This window comes from Squalius cephalus (genome assembly GCF_949319135.1).
Source record: "Squalius cephalus genome assembly, chromosome: 3".
Lineage (NCBI taxonomy): Eukaryota > Metazoa > Chordata > Actinopteri > Cypriniformes > Leuciscidae > Squalius > Squalius cephalus.
This window is the reverse complement of record NC_137124.1, coordinates 26,485,106-26,503,529: the sequence shown is the minus strand read 5'-3', so window position 1 is coordinate 26,503,529 and position 18,424 is coordinate 26,485,106. Positions and strand designations below refer to the sequence as shown.

Sequence of the window (18,424 nt, the reverse complement as noted above, 5' to 3'; positions counted from 1 at the left end):
CTAATGCATACAAGCGTAATGTTTAACGCAGCTTGCCCTGTCAGGTGCTTTGACAGATGCGTGTGCTATTTAATAAGTGAGATATTTTCCTCAGTGCCTAACTTGCATTATACGGTTAAATCTGAAATCTGAAAATGTTACAATTTCACGCGAGTATTTCCACTTAACTGAATGAGCGATGGAGCGCACATGTGCGTCAAACACACAGAACACAGTAGAGAGGGAGACGATTAATATTCAATGCAAAAATATTCTGCTGTTGAACATTAAATGTAGGTTTAAAAGTCTACATGTAATCAAGTATTTTATGAGAGTAGTAACTGTAAAGGAATAACAGCATGTAACTGAGTAAAATTTAAGACGTTTCTTACATTTACAGGATAAAGAAATGACAGTAACAGAACATCCCTCTAATCGGTTAACACTGAGTTCGTGTTTTTCTTTAAGGGTGGGTGATATAGCCTCAAAATTATATCATGTTATTTCAAGAATATTTGCGATAATGATATTTATGACGATATAGTAAAAAAATATATGGAACAACGTTTTATTGGTGATTGCAGCTGGCAGGCAACCGCATTTATTAGTGCAAACAAAATGAAGGGCATTTTCCATTCTTTTCCAATGAGTTTTTAAAATTACATTTATCTCACTTAAATGTTTGCTCACTCATTGCGTTTTTACAATGGCGTAATTTTGTTCTTAAGAGTTTACACAACACAAGGAAGCTTGATTTTAATCTTTGAATTAAATTGAAAAAACTAGCAAAACTTAATACAAAATAATAAAGATTTTTTTTTGTATTTTTGAGAGAATAATGTTTATGCATGGTTATTGAAAAAACTAAAAATTAAAGTTTCTGAAATAAGGCCACAAAACACAAACTAAATATGTGTCCACAAGACTTTTGACTAATGGATGTTGTCGCCTAGAGTTTTTGCTTCAAAATGATCTGAAAATCATCCTGCCTAATCATTCACATAAAACAATACATTGATTTAAACTTTGTAAGACACATTTTGTTTGGAAAGGCAATATGCGTGGGGGCGTGAATGATCATGAATAATGCTCTGATTCACACCTGAGAAGACAATGACCCACATAATGAGCTGCATAATGAGCCTTTCATTCAGGTGTGTCACTGAGAGTACAAGTAAAGAATGTGAGGACTTATTTTGTATGCATGCAAATTGTATAATATCCAAGGTAAACATTTCTAGTAACTATGCAGTTAATTCTCATACTGTATTTTCAGAAAGTTTTGGAATATATCCTATCCCCAAATGTGTCACTAATTAAAAACAATAATAAATAATTTAATGAGAAGGCTTATATTGACCCATTAAGTTGTTGCTTACATCTACCTTGTAAATATATTTTTTGCTATTTTATTAAAAAGTTTTCACATGTAAATCAAGAACAATTACAATTTTAACAATATTTCAAGTGTAATCTTTCTTTGTAAAAAGTATACATTTTATCATACGTATTTTAAAGTTAAGGATTCATTAGTTTGAATATTGGAACAAACACTATAATAACATCTTAGCTGATAATTCAATATACCTAGTTTATTTTTGACAAAACATCACATACTATATATTTAACATATTAGCAGAAATTGGTGAACAAAAGCTTATTTGATGTGACAGTAGTCTTTTTTACAATAAAAACTTTATAATATATCCAAATCTAATCAACGAAATCTTGTCTAAACATTCATATTTCGTCTGTAACATATCGTTTTTATGATATATTAGCATATAAATGTTAATTTGCAGTTTAATACGTTGCTTATACAAAGACATTTTATTTCAACGTATTTCAGTCGATTTTTACTCATCTCAGTGGCCTATATAGTTTGGTAAAAGCTAAACGGCACAGATGCAAGCTGTTCTGTAGTAAACGACAGCGCGCATCTGTGCAGTTCATTCATTCACACACAGACACGCGATTCATATTTAAACAGTCTTTTTGCGGTTTACAGACACTATTGCATATCGTGATTAGAACAAAGCACTTAAGAATAAAGAACTTACTATTCACAGTCCTCAGCTGGAGCCGTTGCTCCTCGAAATTAAACTAAACCAGCACTTCTGAGGTAAATTTCCCAGGATTATTATTACAATAGTATTATTCCTCACAGCCTCGCAAGACGATCTAAAGTACATGAGTCTGATTAAACTTGGTGTGTTTTATTGAGCTGATGTGGGTGTTGACACGTTTGCATGGATCGCCTCAGATCATTTGCGTTTGAATAGTGCACGCTCTCCGTGGGCGTTTACATTAGCAGTTAATGAGCTATAATGAGCGCTGAACTGAGAACGACTAACATCTCTCTCTTTTCATACAGATTACATAAACTGAGAATATTTGTTTTTTATATAAATTACTTAATTTAAAAGAAGAGAATTCAAGCTTTATGCCTGTGTGACAGTATTCGCTGAGTTACAGTTCATTTTCGGACGCGTTTAAGAATAGACTTCACTGACAGAGAGAAGGCAGAACTCGCATCATGTTTATTTTTCTTTATTTGGCAAAAAGCACAACACTTTGTTTTTATTGTGAGTATACACAAAAAATAGACACTTAACAGGATTGAATGATGTATAACACTTATATGTAAGATCAAAAACAACAGAGTATTTTGAGTCTCTTTTGCACTGATAAGAAAAAAAGAGCGAGTACTGGATAGTTTAAAATCGCTTGAATGTTTAAACTGATAAGAATTAAAAAGACATGAAAATGATAAACTTTAGTTACGATGCGCTGCTGGCCCGATTGTGCAAGTGACAATTCCGTCATGTCCCGACTTGCAACATATTGATATCGCAATATGACATTTCTTTATCATGTAAAAATGTATACCGGTGTTATCGTGGACGGTATGATATGGCACACCCCTAATCTTCATTATTATCTTCATTTTTAATGTAGAGATTTTGCTTTATAACTCATATAATATAGCATAGATATATTCACTATATATATATGTTTTCATAGCATTCAATTAGCACATTTGTTTGAAGGACAGCATTGGGGAGGATGTGGAATAGCGTGTTTGACAATAAAAGAAAATAAAAAGAAAATTGGGCTTTGACATGAAAAAGATCTATAACCCGGAGAAATAATCGTTAGTTGGAAATCAAAATCAATCATAACCAATCTTACACTACAATATAGTTTTCTCTCTCACTCTCTCACTGACATAAGAATGTGAAAATATCCCTTTGAGATCATGACACAAATTTAACTGGTGTTCCACACTTCCTGGCCAAGCTGACATGATGAAAATGCTCCTGGAATTCAATAACAGAGCGCAAACGGTCTAAATAACACAACATGTGCTGTCGTGCAGAGTGCACTAGATGAGATCTTATATTATATAATATAATATATATTATATAAACCTTTGATCTGAGCCTAAACCTAAACCTTTATCTAAAATCTATATCTCTAAAGGTAACATTGACTCTAACAACTACAGCGGCTCTGTAACCCTTCACTCAAGCTAGTGTTTCTTCTCCCTGCAGGTTCTTTACGGGGCCTGAGAGCCATTCATCATTCTGAACTTGAGCTAGAGACAGAGTTTGAATTCTGCCACACACAGCTTGCTCGGTCAATACTACAACAATAGACAGCACCTTGGGTTTGTATTGAATCAAACCCGGAACTGTTTTCAAGCTCTCTGCTGGCCAACGAATAATGTCAGAGAACATGCTTCAATAATTTCAGAGAACATAAATGTGCTACAATGAAAACCATAAGAAAATTTGCATGAACTATGGTTGGTTTAACAACAATTTAATGGAACTCAGCCATGAGAATGTATTTATGAGCAATCGAGAATCAAACCACCTCCTTATCAGTGCACACCACATTCTCTAAATGTAATTCAACAATCAGGGAAGGATGGCAAAGCCATCCTGTCATCTAAAAACACCCCACATCATCACAAAATTCCATTTAGGACTGTATTTATACACACAATCAAATATTCAACATCTTTTTTTTACTGCCATTTCAGGCAAATGTGCTGCATGAATTTTAATAACCTGTGAATAATTTATACACAATATTCTGTTTCTCTCCTCTTGTGGGAACTTTCACATCCCTCCTTTTCACAGACTTCTCTTTCACCCACCTCCTCATCTCTCTCATTAATTCAACCATCCATACAATTATCCATTTCTGGTTCTTTATGAATCCTTCATTGTCTTCGCTTCAAAAATATTTATGTTTTGGAATCTGCTTAAGTAGATACAGCCAGGGCCGTTTCTAGGCATAGGCAAACTAGGTGGTCGCCTAGGGCGCAAACAGCTGGGGGGCACCAGTGAGAGCCCCCACCACACCAAGAGATTTTTTTCTCGCCCAAGCGAGTGGAAGAAAAATCCTTCTTTTTTTACATTTCCGATAATGGAGCGTATATTTGCACTAAGTGACTGTCTTTGTGGCAAAAAGACGCCCATCACTCAATATCTACAGTGGCATAGGTCGTAAGGCGTGAGGTGCTTGAAAGTAGCTTATGATGCTTTCGACCCGAGTTCGAATCCGCCTTTTGCCGAACTCGCTCTTCTCCCTTTTCCCAACACATGAGATGTAAAATTTATAGCCTAACATAAAGGTCTCTAGCATTATATTTTGTCAACAAACTAAAATCGAAATTGTGATATGGCTTTGTGCCTTTATAAAACAGCACAAGACTTTAATTAAGTAGCCTATAATATAGGCATTCTGTTTGTGCTGCGTGATTTAAAGAAAAGTGCGCACTTTGCTCACGCGATCAGCATGGTGAGCTGGTGTTTTTCTCCAAAATAAAAGCTCAAGGGTTTATTTCTTGCAAGTGAAGAAATTAGGACAAAAGTATTGTAATTTTCCTATACTATAGTGCAGGGCTATTCAATTAGTTTCATTCGAGGGCCGCATTATCAAATCGAAAAGTTGAGGTGGGCCGGTGGGTTGGTTTGGGGGTTTAGCTTATTTATTGAAACATAACAGTTTCAATAAATAAGTTAAAGTAACCCTAAAAAAGTGTGGTATTTACTTGGAAATGTGGTACCCAACAGTATGCAAATATATAAAACCATAATAAATAAAAAACTTGATAATTTACAGCTGTGTACAACTATTTTCCTTGGAACAAATAAATTATTTATACAAACTTATAGCTGTTGGTGAGAAATAATAATTATTTTATTTATAATTGTTATGCTTAAATGAAAATATTCTGACAGTGAGACTTTTTAGAGAGCTACTCGCTCCCACTGTATAAAAAATGCCTAAACACAAGTTAAAAACTATACGCACCTTTACAAAGAAACTGACATAATTTCATAACAAGCATTAATTATATATTCCTCTACCCACCTAATAAAACTAATGCAATATAAATCACTATATTTACTATTATACTATATAATATTATAGTAGCCTATATATATTTACTATATTTATTTATTACTACATAGTATTCAATATAAATATTGCACATTTCTGCCCAACCATGGTAAATTACTACAGTAGGCTACATTCATGGTAAATGTTTGTAAGGGTGATTAGGGGATTTAAAGTCTTCTAATTTCGTTCAGGCCACAATGTTTCTCCTGCTTTTCTCGTCAGTCTTGTTGGGAATGTTGAGGCTGTTTCATCCGATTTAATACTAATTAAATCATCGAGTGATTTGTGGTTTGTAACAGAAAGGTTTCTGTCGAACTGAAACGCTTCCCACTGGTTGTCGCAACGCTGTTTAATAATAGTGTCCGGGACCGGGAGTAAACGCAACTCCGCGCTGGGCCGTGTTGAAACAACTAGTGAAACAACTGAAAACATCGCTATTTGTTGTTATACTGTACTGAACGAGAAACCGCTTCAGATGATTCAGTGATGGAGCGGTCCGAATGAATCCGAATAGTTTTAGACCGTTATGCAAGCGCGTTTAGAATCGAACCAAAAGAATGATTCATTCACGAATGATTGGTAGCCTATCGCTGGTTCAGTCGACATAAATTCGGGACACATATAATAACTGCTGAAATATTCGCACGTAAAACGTTTCTCAGGTCAATCGGAGAGAGTATCAAACTGAATTAGCCGCACCGCCAGGAAAAGAGGAGGAGGGAGGTTGGTGCCGTCGGGCCGCATGGAGATGATTGGCGGGCCGCCAATTGAATAGCCCTGCTATAGTGTAATGTAAAATATACTTTTGAAATATTAATTTTAATTTATACAGTACATATTATTGGCTATATGGATTTTACGTCATAGGAATACTTATATAAATCATAAACACCAGTGATAATGTAATGTAGACTGAGACTCTATATCATAACTAAGATGTTTGAGCCCTCTTTAGTGTCCAGGTACAAGTCGATGGTTTTTCTTTGTTCAGTGTGCACAGTTCATGGGTTGAAGCTCTTAATTTTTAGCTCTCAAAGTGCACCAGATTGATGCATTAATTTAACCTTAAAATGTAAAAAAAATTATTGCGGGGGAGCATGCCCCCGAAACCCCCTAGAGGGACAGAGGTCCACCCAACATAGTTTCACAAAATCCTATGGGAGAGAACGATCATTTATTAACTTTACTCCAGCAAAGTGCAACAAAGTCCTTTTAAGTGAGTAAAACTGTTAATGCCAAATTACAAGGGGGGGGGGGGGATACAACTCTGTTCGTCCCACAACACACACACACACACACACACCCACACACAAGCAGCGCCTGAGGTCTTAGTCACACTGCTCTTCTACTACAGTCAAATCTGAATCTGAAATCTTAATTAGTGGCAATGGAGTGAGGGTTGTCGGTGAACGAAAGTGTGTGTGTGTTGCAGCTGTAAAAGGAGGTGTGCTAAGCCATACTAAGCAGCCTAATTTATACAAAGTGGATGTGTCTACAGATCTGGGCTAATGTCCATAAAACTGTCTGACCACACGTCACCATGTGCCTCTGTGATTTGAGAAGAGGACCAAACACATTCTCCCTTTGGCAATGCAGACAGACAACAAACTTGACAATGCTCCTCTAGCCACGTCAGGTTTAATTCATCGATCCCTTTTCACATCACAAGCTCTGCATCTTGCTATATTTTCAGTGAAAGAGCAGTGAAAGAGAATGATATGGTTTATTGAGATTGTCATTGTTACTAACTTCCCAAGGGGCCTTGTGAGCAGGGCTGAAAGCTGATGGGGTGAAAGGTGGACGTGGTAACGATTATTGGGTCCCCTGCGATTTCAAGACAAGACATGTCTGTTTTTAAAATGGAAATCAAATGTTTAGAATAAAAAATTGCATTCAACTTTTTATACTTTTCATTATTGAACACATTGAAACAGGTTTTAGTGTTTTATATAAAATAATATTTATTGATTTATTAATAAAATAATATTAATTCATTTATTTATATTTAAAAGTATACGTGTATTTAAAATAATAAATTGTATAAAGTAATACATAACATATTTTTTAAATAATTTAAAATGACCTATTACTTAAAATTATTTTTTCTTTTTTTACATTAAATCCCTAAAATACTGAACAAGATTACAAATGGGAAACTGTCCTTGTCTTAATGGAGTTATCACTAGATGATATCACTTGAAAAGATGCAGTCAGAATAAGTAAAATATAAATGACTCTTACAGCCATTCATATTTATTTTTATTTTTTTTATTTATAAGTTTATTTGTATAGGGACAGTACAAAAAAACATGATCCCAGTCAAAACTGGAAAATATGTATTGCACATAGAGAGTATAGCAAAAGCTATATACCATATGCTGGAACACACTATATGCTGGAACACACTACCACACAAGCAATTTTCTCCTAGCCCATGCGTGAAGCTCTTCTATTTTCTTAAAAGATCACGCACACCATCTCATGCAATCTATCACATCACTTCACCTTGAGAGAGCACAGGAGAGAGCGAGAGACTCAAAAATAACCCTAAAGAACACAATGCCTGCAACTGCAATGGCCTTGTTTTAGCCTCTTTCTTTCTTACTTTCTTTCACTCCCTCTGTGATTGTGTTTAAGGCTTCAATTTCCAATATATATTGCAAAAAATGTAATTGCTGTCTGATTTCACTATAGGGCCATATCTTATTTATTTTCCAAATGACAAGAAAATAAGTGATTAATTGCATCTGTTCTCAGGCACACAGAGACGCACACAATACAGAAGCAAAACAGCCTGTAGCTTTGCACACATACTGTCAGAGCTCTCAGGAGCTATAAAGACTCAAGTCAGCCAATCTCCTGTGCTCCTGCTGTTACTATAGAGACAGCTTGCATCAGGATGGAATGAAGGAAGCATGTTAACTTTTCTGTGTGCACAGAAAAGAACTCACATGCCGGAAACAGAAATGCCCTTCTGCTGCTGGAATAAGACACTGAACTCATGTAATTCAGCTTATTCCAATTCACATATCACAAAAAATAACAAATATTTACAAAATAACACACATCATTATGGACATGAAGCCAAGGACTGCTTTTCCTGTTAAGCTGCTTTGAAACGATCTGTATATATAAAGTGCTATATAAATAAAGGACACTTGACTCATTACAAAATTCACTAACCTGATGTCATCAGAAAAGTTCAAGAAGTGGAATATACACTCGCCAGCCATTTTATTAGGTACCTTGCTAGTACTGGGTTGAACCCACTTTTCTCCAGAACTGCCTAAAGGCACACTATGCAGTTTCCGTTTTTCTGAAACATCGACCCCTAGAGTCGCTGTGGAGTACTTGTATTTAACGTTACTGTCATAAATACCACTCACGCAGAACCGTCTCTGCACTCTTCCGACCGCGCTTTCTTCGTCAACTCTGCCATGATTCACGTCTGAAATGCATGCTAGTGTCTTCCATAGAGGCTGCTTCATATGTTGTTGATGTATGCGACGTCGTGCCGTAAAGCAAGTCGTGATTCTCGCAAGATTTGTCGGAGCGCCACCTCTCAAACTTGCATTGCTGGTTTTGCCAGCATCCCCCATTTTGGTCCATATTGACATGATAGCATCATGCAGTTGCTGCAGATTTGTCGGCGATTTGAGATCTCGTGATTGTGGAGGCCATGAGTATATTGAATTAATTGTTCTGTTCAAGAAACCAGTCTGAGATGATTTGAGCTTTTTGACATGATGGCGTGTTATCCAGCTGGAAGTAGCCATCAGAAGATGGGTACACTAGACATCCCACCCTGCAAAAACATCCAGGAGATGGCATACCTCCAACCATCCCTTAAATATAATTTAATATAATTAATATAATAGTAACACGTGTGTGCAGACAGACAGACGAAGACACAGAAGAATAAAGTTCCAACACAATGTTTACGAATTACAACCCAAACAGGCAGAGATGTTCACACACATATGCATCAATGAGACCGGACAAACTCAAAGGGAAACACACAGGAACTTATATATTAAAGATAACGAGGTGATAAACAAGACACAGCTGACACGCATTAACTAATAATGACGGTAACCAAGGATACTGATGAGTGGCGTTAATCAGAACAAAGACACACAAATGAACACAAACTGAAAGTCCATGAAAATGAAACTAAACTGAATGCAATATAATATAATATAATATAACTGTGGCGAGGGGGGCGTGGTAAAGCGAGGTCTGCAGCGGGGGAACGAGTGCGGAGACGAGCGGTGATAAGGAGGTCAAGTGCATGATAACTAACACCTGTCTCTAATTCCAGTGATTGGCGGAGAGATGGGATATAAGCGCCCTGCAGACCTGGGACAGGGAGAGAGAAAACATGCTGCACTGATTGTGTTCAACACGGTTTATGATCTTGAGTTTGTACGAGGCAGTGTGCTATAGAGGATTTAGCTTTCTATATTTGTTTTGGGAGTCAATAACGACGGTTTGCTCGTCACTCAGACTTCTTCATCATTTCTATCTGTGAACTTTCTACAATAATATAATATCATTTGTGTCCATACAGTACAATTCGTGTGCAGAAAGTGAAAGTGATGTAGCGTGTGACGATATAATAGGAAATCCAAATGCAAGTGGTAACAGGAGATGCATTTGAAACGCATGATAATACCAGGTGAAAACGGTAATGTGTCTTGGCTGACCATTTGTGATCGGATAACCGAAAACGCATCTTAATACAGGGTGGAAACAGGGCTTCTCTCTCTAACGCTCAATTTCCAGGATATTGTATATAACTCCCAGAATTTCCGGGAGAGGTGGAATATCTGGGTACACTGTGGTCATAAAGGGATGGACATGGTCAGCAACAATACTCAGGTTAGCTCTGGCATTAAACAATGCTCAATTGGTACTAAGGGGCCCAAAATGTGCCAAGAAAATATTCCTCACACCATTTCATCACCACCATCAGCCTGAACCGTTGATACAAGGCAATTTCATGTTGTTTAAGCCAAATTCTGACCCTACCATCTAAATGTTGCAGCAGAAATTGAGACTCATCACACCAGGCAATGTTCTTCCAATTGTCACCTCAGTTTCCTGTTGACAGGAGTGGCCTCCGGTGTGATCTTCTGCTGCTGCATCTGCTTCAAAGTTCAATGTGTTGTGCATTCAGAGATGCTCTTCTGCAGACCTTGGTTGTAACGAGTGGTTATTTGGTGTGAACGGGCCTTTTCTGTTGCCTTTCTATCAGCTGAACAGTTGAACAGGTGTACCTAATAAAGAGGCAGGTGAGTGTATATTTTATAAATAAACAAAATTGCCACTGCATATTTAATAATAAAATGCAAAACATGAAAGGTTCTTAAAAATAACTAGTTCATTAGAATGTAATAAATGAACAAGAAAAATAAAAATAATTTCATAAGTAAACATGCAAAGATGTTGTAAAATGCATTACATTTTGAAAGATTAACATAATAAAAAAATCAAAAATCAAAGGTTATTTCAAATAATTTATTTAGATCATCATAGTGTAACGGTGGTGGCCGCCCTAACATAAATAAATTCTTTTAAAGAAAAACTTTGGGCGCCAGACAATATTGAAGGGGTGGTATAATGCCCTTTTCACAAGATGTAAAATAAGTCTTTGATGTCCCCAGAGTGTGTATGTATAGTTTTAGTTTAAAATACTCCACAGATATTTTTATATAGCATGTTAAAATTGTCACTTTTTGAGGGTGAGCAAAAATGCACCGTTTTGTGTCTGTTCCTTTAAATGCAAATGAGCTGCTGCTCCTGGCACAGAGGGCGGAGCTTCAACAGCTTGCACTCACACAGACATGCACTGAAAATTTCAAAAACTTTTAGCCTTTTATGTTAAAATCGGATTCAGACAATGACGGAGAGACTCAAGAAGAAGTGACAACATGTAGAATGCAACAGGACATTTCAGAATGTTTAGTTGATGAATTTATGTAGCTTATGTGTAGTTATCTTCTAGTCATTGATTAGCATATTCTGTTTTGATAGTCTATAAATCGTGTTCAGGGGGCGTGGTTTATGTAAATTCTAGGGTTGGTGATGTCACTAACCCTGGAGGAATGTCGTGTAGTCCCTACCAGCCGTTTGTTGTAGTCCTTAAAAAGCAATTTCTTTAAAAGCAAATATCTCCCTTTGCTTTAAACTTTGAGCATTGTAACTTTGTAGATGTTGTTTATGCTCAAACAGCAACATTACACACTAACTAAAGTAAAAAAAAGTGAAATCATATTCAACCACCCCTTTAAACCTGTCAAAATTTAAATTAACCCAGGATAGCAAAAAGTAACCACCTGTTACACACATCAAATCACAGTAATAATCCCAGAATAATTCAGTTCACAAGGGATATTTATTCTTCAATTACATAGGGGCGGTTTCCCGGACAGGGTTTAAATTAAGACAGGAGTAGGCCTTAATCTAGAATAGTTAATCGTGTCTTAAAAAATGGCTTTCTGTAACACAGATTAAGTATGGATTAGTTACACCTGGACTATGGAGTCCTTAATTAAAATAAACCAGATTAATTTAAAACCAACTGTGCTAATCTGAATTAGCATGATAGAGGTTGCCTATAAAACATGGAGTGAACCAAGAAAAGCTTAAAATTGCATGGAACTGAGAAGCAAATCCAAGGAAACAATGGAATCAGAAAAAGACTGCAATCAAAAACATTTTTACTAAACAAGAGAAAATTATTTTAAGCAAGCTAAATAAACTGCACACACCAGCTATGGAATAAAAGAGAAGAAATGCTGGAAGTCTGTTTGTAATATATATAAATTTAATATATATTAAATATTATTACACACACACACATACATACGTACGTACGTATGTATGTATGTATGTATATATATATATATATATATATATATATATATATATATATATATATATATAGTATATACACACACATATATATATACATATATATACATACATATACTGTATATACATATATATACATACATATATATATATACATATGTATGTATACACTACTGTTCCAAAGTTTGGGGTCAGTAAGATTTTTAATGTTTTTAAAATAAGTATCTTCTGCTCACCAAGGCTGCATTTATTTGATAAAAAGCAATAAAAAAACAGTAATATTGTGAAATATTATGACAATTTAAAATGACTGTTTTCTATTTGAATATATTTTAAACTGTAATTTATTCCTGTGATCAAAGCTGAATTTTCAGCATCATTACTCCAGTCTTCAGTGTCACATGATCCTTCAGAAATCATTCTAATATGATGATTTGATGCTCAAGAAACATTCATTATTATTATCAATGTTATATATATATATGTATGTATGTGTGTGTGTGTGTGTGTGTGTGTGTGTGTGTGTGTGTGTGTGTGTGTGTCCAAGTAATACACGTGTCCACTTTGAAACACAATGTTAATCTGAAGTTAAACCTGCCTCCTGGTAGGTTTAATTTAAGCCTCGATTTAGTCCTGGAGTAACTCTAGTCTTCCTCCAGGAAATCAGTTTATTAAACTCTGGACTAAACTAAATCTAGGACTATTTAAAGCCTTGACCGAGAAAGCAGATTTTTGTTAATCTGGTTTAAAGGGAAATTTTAGTCTAGGATTAGGCTTAATCTTTGTTCGGGAAACCGCCCCATAATGTTCATAATAATAATAACAACACAAACTCCTTTAAAAAAGGAGAAATGAAATGGAAAGAAAAATAAAGTTCAACACTAGCAGTAGTAGATCAACTCGGTCTTTGAAACGTATAATCCACGTTTGCAGGTATGAAGGCAGCTAGAGAGTATCGCGGGTCATCGTCAGACACCAAGATGGGCGGATAAGCAGCTTTGACTTGTCTTCAGAACAGCTCAAAAACAATCGGTCTAGTTCAGTCAAACTTCACGAGGCACCAGACATCAAACACAAGAAGCATCAGATTGACCATCACTCTCACTACTGGCAAACCTCACATACAAACAAATGGATGACGCGTCTTTTCCAGGTACGGCACACTTCCCTATATCTAACTTCTTTCCGTCGTTAATTGAAACACTCCACACATTCACACAAAGGGAAAGTGAAAGTAAAACAAATAATGTTGTTCAACAATAGGGGTTCAACTGACAAATGTTTAGGAACCTCTGATTTAGAGGGACATCAGAGGCACTTAATCACCTATTACCATGTTGCAATAAATCTGAATTCAACAGATTTTCCCCAAGCAATAGTGATGAAAATGAAAAAAAGGTCTAGATATTGGCCTGCTCATAACCCATAAATCACCAACAGCTCATCCATTATTCAGCTACCTGTACAAGAGAATTAAAGAAATTTCATACATCATAACTATGTAGGATTTATGTGAAAGCAAATATATGTATAAAAAATATATATACCTGTGTAGTAAGAAAAGCATGGTTATATAGTATATTTCTCAGCTGGATGAACTGCCATTGCCTGTGGTCCTAGAGACACAAATGGACCACATGATATGAATGACCACATATATCTCATGCTTTTGTGAGTGAGTGTGTGAGTGTGTGTGTGTGTGTGTGTGTGTGTGTGTGTGTGTGTGTGTGTGTGTGTGTGTGTGTGTGTGTGTGTGTGTGTGTGTCTAGAGCAGAAACGGAAGAACAGAAGCATATGGCAGTTTGTTTAGCTGAGCATAAGGAGAATGCCGTTCTGACCCCTTGGGAAGGAACCACGCCAGAACACTTGTCCTGACTAGCACTGTAGCTCACAAATACTTACACAAACACAGACACAGAAACCACTCTCAGGATACAGATTTGCTACTATAAATGTATGCACTTTACCCTTAAAAAAAGCTAGTTTTCTTTTATTGCTCTAGTCCTTACTTTAAAAGCCTTGCTCAACTCCAAATAACCAATGAAAATGTCAGTGTGAAAGCAACTGTTGTTGCAGTTGTGCTGCTGCTTTGCTCACATACTGCTTATGTCTATATGAAATGGGTCTTACTATGTGTTTTTTCATGTTTTGTGTTCTAGTTGCTTGATCTCACTTTCTTTCACCAACTTGTGCTTCTCTATGAGGCAGTGATTCGTTGTTTTCTGCATGTATTTACTCAGCGTGAGTCTAGCATCTGTTGTGTCAAATTAGCCACCAGGAGACGGATGAAGATAGAGAGACAAACAGAGAGTGGAGGAGAGATATAGAGAGATATAAAGAGAGAGAGAGATGAGAGTGGAAGAAAGTAGGAAGAGAACACAACAGGGTGGAAAGAAAAATGGTGTAAGTAACAGAGAAAGTGGCTGAGGAAATAAAAACAAAAAAGTAAAAGAAGTGTGACAATCATAGGGGTCTGAAAAACATACACTGAATTAGGGATAATTCACAAAAAAAATTCTGTCATTATTTGCTCACCATCACGTCATTCCAAACCTGTGATTGTATTTCTCTAATGAAACACAAAAGGTGAATTGTACTGGTTATTCTCTTCCATGCTATTAGTCTCCATGGGGACTGAGGCTTTCAAGCTTCAAAGACACCATAAAAGTATCATAAAAGTAGTCCATACTTGTGGATAAATGAAAAGGTGCATATAATCCAAGTCATCTAATGCCGTGAAACAGCTTTTTGTGGTGAACAGATTGAAATATATCTTGTTATTCACTGATAATCGTACCATCAAGTGGGCTGTTAGCTGCTGTGACCGGATCATTGAGTCAGAGAGTCAACTTGGATGAGGTCTGATTTGTGAATTAATCATTCAAAACAGTTCTGAGAACTTCATCAACTGACTCACTGAAAAGACCTGACTCACAAGAACGATTCACTCACAAATCGGACATCACTACTGTATGTGGACTACTTTTACTATTGGCTACTTTTTTGGAGCTTTTTTCATTCATTGTTAATTTCCTATGGAACAGAGCGAGCAGCAAAAGTCTTGATAATTTACTAATTTTGTGTTCCACAGACAGATTTGGAACAAAATAAGGGTGGCTCGGTGAGAAAATAATTGTTTTGAAAAACTATTCCTGTAAGGTCCACAAAGGCTTCTCTTAAATCATGTTAAAGGAGAACTCCGGTCAATTTTAACATTGAGCTCATTTTTTTGTAAATTTGGAGTGCTGTCAGTACAGAGAACAATGACAAAAATCGGTGTTGCCTACACCGTGTTATCCTCTTTTTAAAATTTGCACTCCGAAGGAATCACTCACATGACCTGTGCACTTGTAATGACACATCAAGGATGTTAAGAGGCTAAAAGCAGGTTTAAAACTTGCCCCATTGAAGTCAACAGGGTGCAAATTTTAAAAAGAGGATAACACGGTGTAGGCAACACCGATTTTTGTCGTTGTTCTCTGTATTGACAGCACTCCAAATGTACAAAAAAATGAGCTCAATGTTAAAATTGACCGGAGTTCTCCTTTAATTGTAGAAAACACAGGGGCAGACTTAGAGGTTTGGGAGCCCTTAAGCAAGTCCAAGTATGGGGCCCCACCACACCAACTATGCACATTTTTACCTTTGTAAACCTGTTTTTGCTGTCTCTTTCTCAAAACACTCAACCTTTTTTTCTACATTTGTAAATAAACTCTGTCAAATCTTAATGGAATACAATCTATTTTACAATAAATTAACTCTCCCTCTCCCAACAAGCTCACAGCGCTCTTTGTCTGACAGGTGTTTTGGCCAGAAAGCAGGGTCGTGATTCATTAACACTGCATCTGTGCTGTTTGCATCCGTTTTGCGTTGTTCATGGGCTACACTCACCGGCATATTGTCATTTTCCAGAACTGGGAGACAGGTGAAACTTATCCCTGTGTCTGGCAGGACGGGCGGCTTCAGCGCTGACTGTGTTGGCAAATAGAAAGCTAAACACTTGGGGACTTGGGCCCCAAGCACCTGCTAAACTTGCTTATTATTGCTTATATACACTAACCTAAAGGATTATTAGGAACACCTGTTCAATTTCTCATTAATGCAATTATCTAATCAACCAATCACATGGCAGTAGCTTCAATGCATTTAGGGGTGTGGTCCTGGTCAAGACAATCTCATGAACTCCAAACTGAATGTCAGAATGGGAAAGAAAGGTGATTTAAGCAATTTTGAGCGTGGCATGGTTGTTGGTGCCAGACGGGCAGGTCTGAGTATTTCACAATCTGCTCAGTTACTGGGATTTTCACGAACAACCATTTCTAGGGTTTACAAAGAATGGTGTGAAAAGGGGAAAACATCCAGTATGCGGCAGTCCTGTGGGTGAAAATGCCTTGTTGATGCTAGAGGTCAGAGGAGAATGGGCCGACTGATTCAAGCTGATAGAAGAGCAACTTTGACTGAAATAACCACTCGTTACAACCGAGGTATGCAGCAAAGCATTTGTGAAGCCACAACACGCACAACCTTGAGGCGGATGGGCTACAACAGCTGAAGACCCCACCGGGTACCACTCATCTCCACTACAAATAGGAAAAAGAGGCTACAATTTGCACGAGCTCACCAAAATTGGACAGTTGAAGACTGGAAAAATGTTGCCTGGTCTGATGAGTCTCGACTTCTGTTGAGACATTCAGATGGTAGAGTCAGAATTTGGCGTAAACAGAATGAGAACATGGATCCATCATGCCTTGTTACCACTGTGCAGGCTGGTGGTGGTGGTGTAATGGTGTGGGGGATGTTTTCTTGGCACACTTTAGGCCCCTTAGTGCCAATTGGGCATCGTTTAAATGCCACGGCCTACCTGAGCATTGTTTCTGGCTACTTCCAGCAGGATAATGCACCATGTCACAAAGCCCGAATCATTTCAAATTGGTTTCTTGAACATGACAATGAGTTCACTGTACTAAAATGGCCCCCACAGTCACCAGATCTCAACCCAATAGAGCATCTTTGGGATGTGGTGGAACGGGAGCTTCGTGCCCTGGATGTGCATCCCACAAATCTCCATCAACTGCAAGATGCTATCCTATCAATATGGGCCAACATTTCTAAAGAATGCTTTCAGCACCTTGTTGAATCAATGCCACGTAGAATTAAGGCAGTTCTGAAGGCGAAAGGGGGTCAAACACAGTATTAGTATGGTGTTCCTAATAATCCTTTAGGTGATTGTATATATATATACAGTGAGGAAAATAAGTATTTGAACACCCTGCTATTTTGCAAGTTCTCCCACTTGGAAATCATGGAGGGGTCTGAAATTGTCATCGTAGGTGCATGTCCACTGTGAGAGACATAATCTAAAAAAAAAATCCAGAAATCACAATATATGATTTTTTAACTATTTATTTGTATGATACAGCTGCAAATAAGTATTTGAACACCTGTCTATCAGCTAGCATTCTGACCCTCAAAGACCTGTTAGTCTGCCTTTAAAATGTCCACCTCCACTCCATTTATTATCCTAAATTAGATGCACCTGTTTGAGGTCATTAGCTGCATAAAGACACCTGTCCACCCCATACAATCAGTAAGAATCCAACTACTAACATGGCCAAGACCAAAGAGCTGTCCAAAGACACTAGAGACAAATTTGTACACCTCCACAAGGCTGGAAAGGGCTACGGGGAAATTGCCAAGCAGCTTGGTGAAAAAAGGTCCACTGTTGGAGCAATCATTAGAAAATGGAAGAAGCTAAACATGACTGTCAATCTCCCTCGGACTGGGGCTCCATGCAAGATCTCACCTCGTGGGGTCTCAATGATCCCTGCTTAAACCAGCACATGTCAAGGCCCGTCTTAAGTTTGCCAATGACCATTTGGATGATCCAGAGGAGTCATGGGAGAAAGTCATGTGGTCAGATGAGACCAAAATAGAACTTTTTGGTCATAATTCCACTAAACGTGTTTGGAGGAAGAAGAATGATGAGTACCATCCCAAGAACACCATCCCTACTGTGAAGCATGGGGGTGGTAGCATCATGCTTTGGGGGTGTTTTTCTGCACATGGGACAGGGCGACTGCACTGTATTAAGGAGAGGATAAACAGGGCCATGTATTGCGAGATTTTGGGGAACAACCTCCTTCCCTCAGTT

General features: G+C 37.3%; 1 protein-coding gene across 1 annotated transcript in view; it reads right to left on the bottom strand.

The window, feature by feature from the left end:
• Positions 1-18,424, bottom strand: part of cep89 (centrosomal protein 89) — a 108,436-nt gene that overhangs the window by 46,698 nt on the left and 43,314 nt on the right. The window lies entirely within an intron of this gene.